The sequence below is a fragment of the Coregonus lavaretus genome, assembly GCF_964263955.1.
Source record: "Coregonus lavaretus genome assembly, chromosome: 17".
Lineage (NCBI taxonomy): Eukaryota > Metazoa > Chordata > Actinopteri > Salmoniformes > Salmonidae > Coregonus > Coregonus lavaretus.
The window spans coordinates 32,613,077-32,628,811 of NC_140004.1; positions in this window are offsets into that span (position 1 = coordinate 32,613,077).

Genomic DNA, 15,735 nt, shown 5'->3' on the forward strand with positions numbered 1-15,735 from the left:
TTGTCCTTCATTTTCAAACAGCTTAAGAACACCCAGCTCTCTTTGTCTCTTTTCTTTACGTTGTTCCCCTTTTCCCCCCTTCTTTTGATCTGCCTTATACGTGGATACAAGCACTTGCATTATTTTGATGACGTCTGGGTTAAGAGTCCCTTCCACTGGCCATGGTTGTTCAATGTCAGGCCAATGTTTATTCAATTTTCCAGATAACCTTGCAATACCATTAACTAGAGGATTACTATTTTGTACTACATCAACAGGAGTAATTACTTTTGCAGTTTTGATGTCCTTTTTCCCCATTGTAACGACTCTTTTATATGTTTCCCTCCCTCTCTTTTTTTTTCAAATTAAAATTAATTAATTAATTAATTAATTAATTGATCAATTAATTAATTAATCAATATATCCATTTATTTTATTTATTTTATTTTACCAAATTATTGATTAGTGGCAATCTTACCACATCCGATCAGGAAAAGTAAAGGAAAGTAGTCAACTTCAGAGCAATCCAAAAAAGAAAGACCTGTAATCCAGCAACACTACAGCACTCACAAACCAATTGCTTAATAATCACCCAATTACCTTAATTTTACAGGATAATGTCAGTGCTGGATTTCCAACACAACTCTAATCAAAACAACTCATTCACAAAAACCCTAATGTGCAATTCTCAATTACATCAATTCATCAGTCTGTTGCCAAGTTCCTGTGAAATGGTCACAACATGAAATATTCCATGCATACACAATGTATCTATTATATCCTGTAAGGGAAAGTAGGTTTTGTGGATAGAACAGTACTGGCCTTAATTTGACTTGATCCGTTGCAGCACACCCTGTCGCGTGACGCACTTGTCAGCACCTCCTCTCCCTCTCTCTGTCTCCTCCTTCTCGTCTCTCACATGACAGAAGAACAAAGGAAACAGACAACAATTTAGTATTTTATGCATACCTATGTTCACATTCGCGCTAAGAAATAAGCAAACAGCTTAACTCAGGAATATTATAAATATAACATTTTATTTTATTTATTTATTTTATTATGTTTTAATCCGTCAACATATCTCTCATTTATCAATTCAATAGATCTCAATCAAATAGTTTCATAGTTAAGCAACAGCCGATTTAACAAACAGAACACTCAATTCGTGTGTAAGTCTCCCCCTCCCTCTCTGTCTGCTCTGAGTCTGCGTCTCCCAGCAACTCAGTGCAGGCAGGGGAGTGGCATATTTGCTCTACGTAACTCTAAACTCATAAAATCCCACGCATGCGTAGTTTATTCACCAATGCGATTTCAGAGTGAAAGGAGCTCTCCCAAGCAGCTCTCTCCAAGCTAAACAACAGAAAGCAGACAGAGCAGCTGTCCCTCCATTTCCAACACAGACAAACAGTAACACTTAACAAAACTCACAAACCAACACAGAACATAGAACACAAATCCTACTTCGAAGTTTCTTATCTTCACTTATTCTAATCTGCAGATTTATAGTTATTTTCTTATCCATTACAAAACATCTCTATACACTCTTAAAAAGTCCGCCCTGTAGGCTCATGATATTCTAATAGTTAGTAAACGTTCTCTTTTTATAGAGACTCACAAGATTTTTAACCTTAACGTCCTTCCAGGGGGCTCATATATAGTTAACAATTATTAATGTTCTCACCAACGGAGACTCATACGTTTTTTAACCTTAACTTACATATTTCCTTATGAAAACAAAAATCCCTGTTCTCAACCAAAACATATATATGTATATATCTCTAACATAAATCTTATCCTAACATGAGTTGACACACAGTTTAAACACAACAGAGACGTCTTTATTTTATTATTTTTCTCTCTCCCACACACACACATACACAGTTTAAACAAGAATGCATCTGTTCATACAATACACTAAGCATGCTACCGTCGCTCCTTATTTCTCATTGTTCCTTCCTAAATTTGTGCTACCTCGAGTTGCAGATATTCAATGAGAGGTTACTTCGAACATATACTTCGTCAACTATATTCCGAGAGGTAACGTGCAATTGAATGTATCTTCCACAAACTCACAGTTCTCAGAACTGACCCGAAAGTCAACCTAGTGACTCTCCTAGGATTTATGGCCCATCTTAATGATCGCCTCGTTTGAGGGCTTCCTTAAAATCAGCAACGTCCTAAAAGTATACTTTTTCCTTATTTCCTGGCCTTATTCCTTCATGCTATTCCTGGACACTCCTTTTAATTTTATTCAAGCCAAATATCCATGTGCCCAGTGTTAATAATTCCTATAGACACTCCCCCCTGTTTGCGTTGTTCCCAACGCAAACAAATGTAGAAATTTAGAACGGATTCTCATCACACAGCAAATAACAGCAAAGCGCACACACAAGTCCTTTGACGGTACATCTCCTCAACGCACACACACACACAAGCACACGAACCAACCAGCGCCCAAAGCTGTGAGAAATCTCACTTTATCTGCCGGCGTCTTGAGCGGGAGTCACTTCGCAGCCCATGAATGGAATGCTGAGAAAAGACGCAATACGTCCCAAATCCTCGTCGTCATTCTGTGGTGTCCGAGAAAACGATGCTGATTATGCTGTGATGATAAGAATTCCGCTGACGCTGTACTTTGATTATAAAGGTTTATTGTATCAAAGATCACAGTATCAATTTACAGACATCTGCAGATATCTGGAGAATAACCGGACCCAATCTCTGATATGTTATTTCTCCCCGTCCTTTGTTCAAAACATGGTATTTATCCTATGTAACATAAGATGGGTGGTTTTTGACGGACCAATCCCTGGCCTCCACATATCTCCAAATGTCCTCTATTCCAAGAAGCCTATGTAGTAATGCTTTCCAGATGTTTCAGCAAAGCAGAGTAAAGTTCATCTATTACACCATTTGCAAATGTCAGCAAAATCATAGACCTTCGGACACTACAGTGACAACAGTTTGGTGCGATTATTCGCAAATGGAAGAAACACAAAATAACTGTCAATCTCCCTCGACCTGGGCTCCATGCAAGATCTCACCTCGTGGAGTTGCAATGATCATGAGAATGGTGAGGAATCAGCCCAGAACTACACGGGAGGATCTTGTCAATGATCTCAAGGTAGCTGGGACCATAGTCACCAAGAAAACAATTGGTAACACACTACGCCGTGAAGGACTGAAATCCTGCAGCGCCCGCAAGGTCCCCCTGCTCAAGAAAGCACATATACAGGCCCGTCTGAAGTTTGCCAATGAACATCTGAATGATTCAGAGGAGAACTGGGTGAAAGTGTTGTGGTCAGATGAGACCAAAATCGAGCTCTTTGGCATCAACTCAACTCGCCATGTTTGGAGGAGGAGGAATGCTGCCTATGACCCAAGTACACCATCCCCACCGTCAAACATGGAGGTGTAAACATTATGCTTTGGTGGTGTTTTTCTGCTAAGGGGACAGGACAACTTCACCGCATCAAAGGGACGATGGACGGGGCCATGTACCGTCAAATCTTGGGTGAGAACCTCCTTCCCTCAGCCAGGGCATTGAAAATGGGTTGTGGATGGGTATTCCAGCATGACAATGACCCAAAACACACGGCCAAGGCAACAAAGGAGTGGCTCAAGAAGAAGCACATTAAGGTCCTGGAGTGGCCTAGCCAGTCTCCAGACCTTAATCCCATAGAAAATTTGTGGAGGGAGCTGAAGGTTCGAGTTGCCAAACGTCAGCCTCAAAACCTTAATGACTTGGAGAAGATCTGCAAAGAGGAGTGGGACAAAATCCCTCCTGAGATGTGTGCAAACCTGGTGGCCAACTACAAGAAACGTCTGACCTCTGTGATTGCCAACAAGGGTTTTGCCACCAAGTACTAAGTCATGTTTTGCAGAGGGGTCAAATACTTATTTCCCTCATTAAAATGCAAATCAATTTATAACATTTTTGACATGCGTTTTTCTGGATTTTGTTGTTGTTATTCTGTCTCTCACTGTTCAAATAAACCTACCATTAAAATGATAGACTGATCATGTCTTTGTCAGTGGGCAAATGTATAAAATCAGCAGGGGATCAAATACTTTTCACTGTATATAGAATAAACCAATTTGTAAGGCGGGAAACAAAATACATGATATGGAACTATACATTATGTAGCCTAGGTAGGGGGCGTGGGGGGAGGTTTAGTTTTGGGTAAAAAAAACAATAAAATCACCATGAATTCACCAAAACATTAGATTTATTTAGGAAATCTGTTCAAGTATTCCTAAAAAAAATTGTGTTACAGCCTGAATTTAAAATGGATTCAATTGAGATATTGTGTTACTGGCCTTCACACAATACCCTATAATGTCAAAGTGGAATTCTGTTTTAAGAATTTTAAAAATGAAAAGCTGAAATGTATTGAGTCTATGAGTACTCAACCCCTTTGTTATGGCAAGCCTAAATAAGTTCAGGAGTAAACATTTGCTTAACAAGTCACATAATAAGTTGCAAGATCGTGTTTACCATGATTTTGAATGACTATTTCATCTCTGTACCCCACACATAGCATTATCTGTAAGGTCCCTCAGTCGAGCAGTGAATTTCAAACACAGATTCAACCACAAAGACCAGGGAGGTTTTCCAATGCCTCGCAAAGAAGCGAGTACCACTCTTCATACATGGTGGTGGCTGCATCATGTTATGGGTATGCTTGTCATCGGCAAGGATGAGGTTGTTTTAGGATAAAAAGCAATGGAATAGAGCTAAGCACTGGCAAAATCATAGAGGAAAACCTGGTTCAGTCTGCTTTCCAACAGACACTTGGAGACAAATTCACCTTTCAGCAGGACAATAACCTAAAACACAAAGCCAAATATACACTGGAGTTTCTTACCAAGACGACATTGAATGTTCCTGAGTGGCCTAGTTACAGTTTTTACTTAAATCGGCTTGAAAATCTATAGCAAGACTTGAAAATGGTCGTGCAATAACGTGCAAATATTGTACATTCCAGGTGTGCAAAGCTCTTAGAGACTTACACAGAAAGACGCTGTAATCGCTGTCAAAGGTGATTCTAACATGTATTGACTCAGGGGGTTGAATACTTATGTAGTCAAGATATATTAGTTTTGTATTGTTCAGATATTTTTCTTACAAATGTTAGAATTTTTCTTCCGCTTTGACATTAGAGTATTTTGTGTAGATCATTGACAAAAAAAGACAATTAAATCCATTTTAATCCCACTTTGTAACACAACAAAATGTGGAAAAAGTGAAGGGGTGTAAATGCTTTCTAATGGCACTGTATGTGATCTTGTCTCAATGTAATCAAGGTGTGAAATTATTATTTTCAAATACAATCTCTTTTTGGGCTTAGTTGTGGTCAATTTGCAGTGTACAAATTCTTATAATTATGTTTCGGCCAGCCGACCATCCGCTCGGACAAAAATTGGCCCGTGGCAGGTAGCCTAGCGGTTAAGGGCGTTGGGCCAGTAACTGAAAGGTTGCTGTTGCTAATCCCCGAGCCGGCAAGGTGGACAAATCTCCCCGGGCTCTGATGGTTATTCTCAAGCAGTAAGGGCAGATAAGACTAGCTCTCTTGGGATTTCCTCACTGTGACACTGTCCCTTCAAACTCTCTGGTAGCTACCTCTGTGAGTTGAGTAGACCATATAGCTTGCTTTATTCCTTATCACATAATTTTGGTTTCATTGTAGCCTATTTCCAAGCAGGTGTCCATCCTGCTACAGCAGCCCATAACTGTCATCTCTACAGTTTCTTTCCTCTGCAGTTTGCCAAATAGTAGATGCAGTTGCTAATTTCACTAAAGGCCCAGTGGAGTCAAAAAATGTGATTTCCCTGTGGTTTCTATATATTTAGACACAATGTGGTTGGATTAAACCGGTGACATTGTGATAATGATGATAATGCCCTTTTAGTGTAAGAGCTGTTTGAAAGACCGCCTGAAATTTCAACCTGTTTTGGTGGAATGGAGTTTTGTTCTTCCATTGTGACATCACCATGTGCTGTCACAAAGCTAATTTGTGACACCAGTTTTCTCCTCCCCACTTAGACCACTCCCAGACAGTCCTAGCAAAATTCTTGCTTGAGAAATTGCTCTTTGCTAAGAAGCTATTTTTGATTATTTTTTTAAACAATTGTAATAGAAAACAATCACAGTAATGTACTTAATTGTTACCCAGAAATGATATGATATTGAGATAAAAACGGCTGCATTGGACCTTTAATGCTTAGACTATTTCTATTTGCCTATGCTTGTAATACAGCCCACCTCTCCATCATTGTAGGCCACTGAGAAATGGTCACTAAGGATACCGTGTGGATGGGGAGAGGAGTGACAGACAGCTCAAAAGCATTATGGTAAGTAGACATGCGTCCCTATCGAGGGGCCTGTATATTTCGCGCCACAATTGTGCAGCTTGAGTGCGTGCGGAAAGGATCACTGACTTCCTGCGCTTTGACAACAAAAAAAAGGTAAGAAGTTAGTTTTACTTGAGTGTGTTTTGTTATAAAGAACATATTCACTTGGTTTACTCACTACACTGTATTTTGCTTCTATTTGTAGAGGAATTACCCTCCGGTAAATTTCAGTAAACGTCATGACTACCCAACGTTTGTTCGTTGTAATGTAGGCTATACAATCAATGGTTGTAGGCCTACTGTAGCCAAAGGAAAATGAACATGCCGCTACCTCGCTCTCCAACAAACGAAGAGGAGCAAACTGAGGTGAAGAGGAAATACAGCATCTCTTGGAGAACAAGTTGATAAAAAAAGAACACCTTTTTTTATTGAGAAAAACCTACGCGTTTCAGCCCTCAGTGTGTGTCAGGGTTACTGAGCTAAAATCAGTGGAGATTTTATATACCTTTCGAAATGGTTAGTGCTATCCGGTATCTTTGGGACGTCCCTAAACCCTAACCCTAATCTTAAACCTTACCATAATCCCAACCAAAGCCCGTACCATAATCCCAACCATAACCCTTACCTAACTGTTTCCTTAACCCTTACCTTAACAATTTTAACGCAATTTCAATGGGGTGATGTCAGAGTTGGATGTCCCAAGGAATCCTTCTTCTTGACAGTGATCACTCCTCCCAGTCAGATGTTTTCCTACCAATTTCAATGTATTGTTGAGCCATGTGTATCCCAGTCTCAGCCTTGTGATTACACTTTCCTCTGATTACACTTTCCTCCCTTCTCTCTGGACCTGAGGATCTCTCTGCCCCCACCTTTTCCTGGATCTTATACAGGCGTCTTCCCTTTCCCTCCCTGTTCCACAACTCTTGCCATTTGTTTTTAACCACTGTTATTTTAACCTGTTGGCTTCTGCTTTATTAATTAATATTTTCATATCAACACTAGGATGTTTGAGAGCCTGCGTGGTGAGCATCCATCCCCCCCCCCCATATTACAACCTATGTGTTGTGATAATTGCGTTGTTTGCTCTATAACATGTTAATTCATATGCCTTGCAACCATGATAAATAGGCCTAAAGGCCGAGACAATAAGAAGACACAGTGGCAGAATAAATTCACCACACCTTTGTTTTATCACAAAACCGGATAGCAACCTCTGTCCAGTGAAGTCCACAAAGCATATTGCATGTACAGTAACAGACAGTTACATGAACTACAGCATGGTCAAGCAAGTTAATGTTTCCGATATTTTCGAACCACTAAATAACTATTGATTTAGAACCACGGAGAGTTACCACAAGTCGCAAAGAAAACAGGAGCTGCCTCCACTATTCCAGCACCATTTCAACTTCAACATTTCAACATCATCAAATCACTTTTGCTTAGTCTAATACAGTGACAACTAAAAGATACCGAAAACAATTTAGTCCAATCAACGTAAGCTAAATATGATGTGGCTGTCCATGGTTCTGATTTCTGTGTGTGTGTGTGTGTGTGTGTGCGTGCGTGTTCGTGCAAGTAGAAAAACATGTTGACTCACCCTACTTGTAGGGAAATGCCAATGCCATCCTCCTCTCTTTCATGCTGATGAAACGGTCTATCACGCTGTCATACAGTACATGCTTTTATTTTTTGTTGTCCTAGGCCAGGGTTTCCCAAACAAGGAGTGCACATTTTGGTTTTTGCCCTAACACTATACAGCTGATTCAAATAAAAAACGATTCATCAAGCTTTGATCATTTGAATCAGGTGTGTAGTGTTAGGGCAAAAAACAAAACGTGCACCCTTTGGGGTCCTAAGGACCGATTTTGGGAAACGCTGTCCTAGGCTACCTGGTTAAAATGCTTGCTCGCTAGCCTAACTTCCATTCATGGGCAACGTTAGCTAGTTAACATTAGCCTTCTATATCTAGCTATGTATTGAACTTCCTCTCAGGCCAGGGGCACAACAATGTATGAATTAATGGTTGGATAAGAATCACCATTATAATCATTGGCCAGTTGGCCAGTATGGAGAATTAAGTAAAACCACAAGTCCAAATCCCTATCGCCATCCATGGCTAATTTAGGAAAGGGCCAATTTTAGCTAGCTAGCTGGCTAGCTAGCCACCAGAGGACAACAACACAACGAAATGCAACAATTCAAGTTTTTCTGTCAATGACGTATGCTCTCAATGGGATTTGATAGGACTGACGCCAAATCCAAGCTGGCTTCCCTTGACACTTTTTTTTTGGTGCGCCAGGACCATTCACAGTTGGGCTCACTCAGTTTAGCTCAACGCTGATTGGCTAACTTTCTTTGTCAAGGGAGGCCAGATGAAACACAGAGAGACGAAAGATACAATATTTTATGTTTTTGTTTTACATTTATTTTGTACCCCCTTTTTCTCCCCAATTTCAATCTTGTTTCATTGCTGCAACTCCCCAATAGGATCGGGAGGCAAAGGTCGAGTCATGCATCCTCCGAAAGATGACCAGCCAAACCGCGCTTCTTAACACCCGCCCACTTAACCCAGAAGCCAGCCGCACCAACGTGTCGGAGGAAACACAGTTCACCTGACGACCGAGGTCAGCCTGCAGGCGCCCGGCCCGCCACAAGGTGTCGCTATAGCTCAGTTGGTAGAGCATGGCACTTGAAATGCCAGGGTTGTGGGTTCGATTCCCACGGAGGGCCAGTATGAAAAATGTATGCACTCACTAACTGTAAGTCGCTCTGGATAAGAGCGTCTGCTAAATGACTCAAATGTAAATGTAAGTAAAGCCCCCCCCCCAGCCAAACCCTCCCCTAACCCGGACGACGCTGGGCCAATTGTGCACCGCCCTATGGGACTCCCGATCACAGCCAGTTGTAATACAGCCCGGGATCAAACCCGGGTCTGTAGTGATGCCTTTAGCACTGCAATGCAGTGCCTTAGACCGCTGCGCCACTCGGGAGGCCGCTATTTTATTTTTGTATTGGTACATTTTTGGGGAAGCCTGGCTTCCCATGGCATCAATGAATACACGCCACTGCTAGCAAATACCCCCAGCTGTCTCACCGTAAACAGGCACTGCAAAATCGCATACAATACAGCTTGTCTGCTCCGTGACACAAATTAATTTAAGCTCATCAGTGCTGCACATGAGACAGAGCAGATGACAACTCCATTGTGTATACAGATAAATGATCCGTTGCTCTTTTTGTCACTGCCACCTTAAACTCAGGAACACTAAAAGCTGCACCTGTCCTCCCTGTTTTAGTGTCCTTATGTCCTCCCTGTTTTAGGGTCCTTAGATGGTCTTATGTCCTCCCTGTTTTAAGGTCCTCAAGTCTACTGAGTGGCGCAGTGGTCTAAGGCACTGCATCGCAGTGCTAACTGTGCTACTAGAGATCCTGGTTCGAATCCAGGCTCTGTCGCAGCCGGCCGCGACCGGGAGACTCATGGGCGGCGCACAATTGGCCCAGCGTCGTCCAGGGTAGGGGAGGGAATGGCCGGCAGGGATGTAGCTCAGTTGATAGAGCATGGCGTTTGCAACGCCAGGGTTGTGGGTTCGTTTCCCATGGGGGGCCAGTATAAAAAAAATAAATAAATAAAATGTATTCACTAACTGTATGTCGCTCTGGATAAGAGCGTCTGCTAAATGACTAAAATGTAATGTAAATGTAGATGCATCAGTGAATATATTCAAGACAGCATAGTACTGACTTCTTACATGTTCACTTATAATATTTACTGGATTACCCTCTCAAGCAACGTCCCAAGGAACCTGGATAGGAAGGACCCTTTTGAAATGGCCTCCTATTGGTCCAGGGACCAATCACAATAGGAATATAAATCAAATGTAATGTGATTGGTGGCTGAGATGCAAAAATCTGAACAATTAGAAGAACATGAGCAAACATTCCATAACTGCAGGTAAATCGCCAACCTTGGCTTTATACTTGTTCAAACAACACAGTCCAGGAGGCAGTATGCACCGTTTCAGGTTGTACCACTACCAACTCATAGAAGTTAGTAGGAGTAGAAGAAGTACTTCAAAATGGAGATAGCCTTAATAGTGCTTGCCATGCGTTCACAGACATCATAATGGGATAGATACAAAGATGTGTTGTCTAACTAAGTCTATGGTAAAACCAAGGATGTCTATGAACCCTGGATTGCTGATGCTTAGCATAGGCTTTGAAGACACCGGTCGGCCATATTGGCACTCTCCAGAAGTAGCAGCCCTCAATAGGAATGAATGGAATTCAACAGTATTTCAATTAAATTGTTTTAGTGGGGACAGTAACATTAGAACTTTCAAAAATATTATACTTTAAGGAGTTTTTTTAAATAGATTTTTTCATTTTTTATTTGTATGTTTAGCTCACATAATATAATATAAATGTATGCATTAATGTGTCTGTAATAGAATAAATGTGGCAAAAACAAATGTAGACATTAATAAATGCATTTCTATAGCTTCCAAAATATTTTTTACAATGGTGGGGGAGTGTCAAGCTAGAGACGCAGTGGCTTCAAAACAGCGCCCCCTGTCAGTCATTTAGTGTACATATAAATCATTGGGTAATACCCTCATAAAGTACCACAGTATGAGTAATAATACCCATAAAATCTAGCGGTTAAACAGGGAAATGGTTCCAGTCGTTTTTCCACCATTAATTTTTCCCATAGGGCATTTTAGAAACACTTAAAATAAGGGCTGTGTTTCGTGTAGGCTTACCCTGGCGTGATGTTTTGATAACCGTGTAAATCACTCTCGGACAATGGGGTTCCAAATACAAAATACAAACCCAGGACCCCCTGGGGGAAAATAATAGGCTGTGTAGTATCAATAAATGTGATTTAGAGTCAAAATACATCCATCTCATAAAACAATTAGGTAATAACATGGAGGTTGGTTTAAAACAATGCTAGTACACATTTAACTATATCATGGCATAAAATAATGGATTGTTCTGGTGACACACATACCTTGATGCTTAACATCATAAAACAAATTGAAATAAATTTGAATAAATTGCTGCTACAACCATGAATATAAACTCTCAAAAGTAAGAGACACGTTACATCCATTACACACACGTCACAATTTCCTGTATTCTCAATCACTTTTTCCAATGTAAACTACTAAAAACCTATGGTAAGAACAAAATTCCACTTCGTTTTGTACAACACCCCTCATTTTGACAAACAACTTTTAGGATGGCGGATTCAGAGAGCAGTGGAATTAAATTCAAGATGAGTCATCACATCAGGCAAGCTTACTACAGTGAGAATCAATGATGATGTAGTTTCTCTAGACAGAAGGTATATAACTGTTGGTTTATTTGTGTGTGGCGGGAGCAACTAGTGTTTCGAAAGAAGTACATATCATTGATGGTGGAACCGGCATCCAGTGTTCAATTTAATTTACAGTTTTTCTCAATTGCTAAAATACTAAACCCTATTGTCTGAACCAAATGCTCAGTTGCCTGAACCCACTGATTGAATCAATCACTCTTTTGGCAAAACCATAAGCACTTTTCACCTGTTTAGACATAACTTGCCAACACATTTTCATTGTGATGCACCCGTGCTGCATAATGGTGAGCACAGGTGACAAAAGTCAAACACAATTAGAGCACAGGTGTTTTTAAAAAACACAACAACTCAAAATTGATCACACTTGTGGCTAATGATGTGAGGGAACATATACAGTAAGCCAGTTCAGAGAGCACTGGTTTGTGAGGCCCTACAATGGATAGAAATCTGAGAGGAAGAGTTCGTGTGAGAGGAGGTCGAGGAGGTCGAGGTGGTCAGCGAAGACAAAGAACAGTAATATCTGATGAAATCAGAGCTACTATGATTGACCATGTTCTTGTCCATGGTATGAGCATGAGGGAGGCTGGACAAAGGGTACAACCAAACATCAGTAGATTCACTGTGTCCACCATAATCCGAAGATTTAGAGAAGAGAACAGGTAATTACCTTTTTTTGACATTATAGTACAGTATGTAAATGTTGACAGCAATTACTGTATGACATGCTATATACTGTACCACAGTATACTGTAAGTAAATATATGTTTCAGTACATCACTGTACCAATGTACTGTAGTATTGTAATGGAGGGTTGGTCTAACTGTTTGTAGGCCTAGTATTCCATGTATATTTTTTGTAACTCCATGTTCTCTTTTTGTAGAATTGAAAGACTGCCACATGGGGGTGGGAGGACAGGTATGTTCTCCCCACACCAAGAGACCCTAATTGTTGATATGGTCCGTGAGAACAATGCCATTAAACTGAGCGAAATTCAGCAGAAGATCATTGAGGACCATTTAAATTTTGAGGGTATAAACAGTGTCAGCCTCTCTACTGTTGATCGTGTCCTCAAGCGCAACAGACTGCGCATGAAACAGCTATACAGAGTGCCCTTTGATCGCAACTCAGACAGAGTCAAAGAGCAAAGATTCCAGTATGTACAGGTTGGCATATATCCAGACACATTCAATGTTGATTACTCTAAGTAGTGATTTACTGTAGTGGCCTAAATCACTTTTTCCGTATCACTTACAAAACTATATCTATTTCTACAGAGGGTTTTTCAACTGGATGCAATGGAAAGACCCCATCAATATATCTACATGGATGAAGCTGGGTTTAATCTCACCAAAAGGAGAAGGAGAGGCCGTAATGTGATTGGCCATCGGGCCATTGTTGGTGTTCCTGGGCAGCGTGGTGGCAATGTCACATTATGTGCTGCCATCAGCAATCATGGGGTTGTCCACCATCATGCCTACCTGGGGCCCTACAACACTCACCAGCTCTTCATTTTCCTCAATCACATGCGAGATGGTTTGTTAGGGCAGCAGGATGAGCATCCCATCTATGTTGTTGTTTGGGACAATGTGAGTTTTCACAGAGCCCTCCAGGTTAGAGAGTGGTACAATATGAACCAAGGTTTTATCAATCTTTGCCTTCCACCGTACTCCCCTTTCCTAAACCCCATTGAGGAATTCTTCTCCTCATGGCGGTGGAAGGTATATGAACGCCAACCTTACACCAGGGTAAATCTCCTGCAAGCCATGGGACTTGCCTGTGGTGACATAGGTGTGGAGGCATGCCAAGCCTGGATACGGCATGCCAGGGGTTTTTTCCCCCGTTGCCTGGCCAGACAAAATGTGGCTTGTGATGTGGATGAAGTCCTGTGGCCTGACCCAGTACGGAGACATGATGCTGTGGCTGAGTAATGCACTTATTTGTATATTTTTGTACTTTATTTTTACATGGGCTTACTGTACACAAGTGGCAAACGCATAAGATTTCTGTTTGTTTTTACAAGTGCTACATGTAAATGCACAAGATTTCTGTGCTAAATGCACATTTTTTTTTTGTTTTGCAGCATGCATTTAGCCTACAGTGAACAATAAACATTTATTTCTCCAGCTTCATGTCCTGAGCATTGTGTTTTCAATTTTTCAACGTAGTGTTTAGTGACTGTTCAGTAGTGTTTTTTATTTTGATTGACTCGGGGCACGATTTGACAACATAGTTCAGTTTTGAGCACAGATTGAACTGTTTTGAGGTGAAAGTTTGGTTTTGCAAGAAGAGTCTGATTGGGTTTTGTGTTCACAGTTAAGAGAAAAGGAGAGCAGCTTTCAAGAAATGTGTCTTAGCAATCGAGAAAAACTGTAAAAAACGGTATAACTGACAATAGAAATATGTTATGCCTCGGTCAGCTGAAGGGTATGTGTGTGAGTGAGGGAATTCCTATGGTCACATATAGAGTAGTCATATCACTGTAGAAGGTTGATCAGTCAACCCCACCACCCCAAACCAGCCTGTAGCCCAGCCTCAATCCCAGTTGTCCGGTTAGAGAGAGAGAGAGAGAGAGAGAGAGAGAGAGAGAGAGAGAGAGAGAGAGAGAGAGAGAGAGAGAGAGAGAGAGAGAGAGAGAGAGAGAGAGAGAGAGAGAGAGAGAGAGAGAGAGAGAGAGAGAGAGAGCGAACTGAGAGAGAACAACTCTTCCCATTGCTCAGTTTGCTCCAGTGGTACAGTAGGCTATGTTTTCATTGATGCATCCCTGCAATTAACAGAATACCTCTCTCTCTCTCTCTATTTGCTCATTTCAGACCAGGAAACTACACCAGGTAAGCCATCTTTGTACATATATTAACCTGTCCTCCGGGTCTAGTTTAGTCTGGTTCCATTTTCAGAATCAAGGCTCCCTGCTGGAGATGGCAAATATCAACTACTTACTGAAATGCAGACAAGTGATGATTTCCTAAAGTCTGTATAAATTGTTGAAACTTTATGATTCATTAAATTAATTTGGGAATTATGTTTATCTTGTAGGCTTGGATATCCCAGCATATAAATATGAACTGGTGCCTGTCAATGAATAGTCTTGTAGAGATATGTGCACAAAAATGACAGTGAAGTCCGTTTTTGAGCAAATTAATCTAAGAAGCAATGTTCTTGGGGAATAAACATAGTTGGGGTACAAAACTAAATTTAGTTTAACTCAATGTATCATATCTTTTTAATGTTCTTTGGGAAACAAAATTTTTGAACAGAAAATTGTGAAAACTTCTAATGCAATTTGGTTTCATGGAATTAAATTGCTGCAATCTGATTTTGAATGTATTAAACCCCACTTTCTTTTATCCTTACATAGCAAATTAAATAAGAACTGTAAGCAGTACGGTTCCTGATACTCATACAACAGAAATGTCAGAGTGCAGGGTTGCTTTCAGCTACAAACGGTATAATCTGTTAGGCAGATGTGATGTGAGAATTGATTGTGCACCAAGGTGAGATGGGGGGGTGCAGTGCACATGTGTTTAGAGAGTAGAGAGAGAAAGAAGGGGGATGGGAGATAGAGAAAGGGAGAGTGACAGAGAGAGAGAGAGAGAGAGAGAGAGAGAGAGAGAGAGAGAGAGAGAGAGAGAGAGAGAGAGAGAGAGAGAGAGAGAGAGAGAGAGAGAGAGAGAGAGAGAGAGAGAGAGAGAGAGAGAGAGAGAGAGAGACCCATTGTTTGTATCAGTGTGCTGTGGCTGTTCACATTGAGTTTAAGTGCCTTTGCAGGCCGATCGATCAGGCTGTCAGAGCAGAGCGGTGATGGCCTGCAGGTCCCACTCAGCCTGCCCACTGGGTGTGAAGGACACTGATGTGACAGGACTAATTCCACACATAGGAAGCCAGCAGTAACAAGAGCCACACACAGGAGCCACACAAGCTCAACACAGCCTCAACACAGCCTTAACCGTCTATGGCCTTAGCCAAGCTTGTTCCTATTCTGCCTGCTAGCTGTTTGATAGTGATAGTAGGTTGGATAGTGATATTAGCAAAGGGTGGACTCATAGTTGGTAGCAGGGCATACA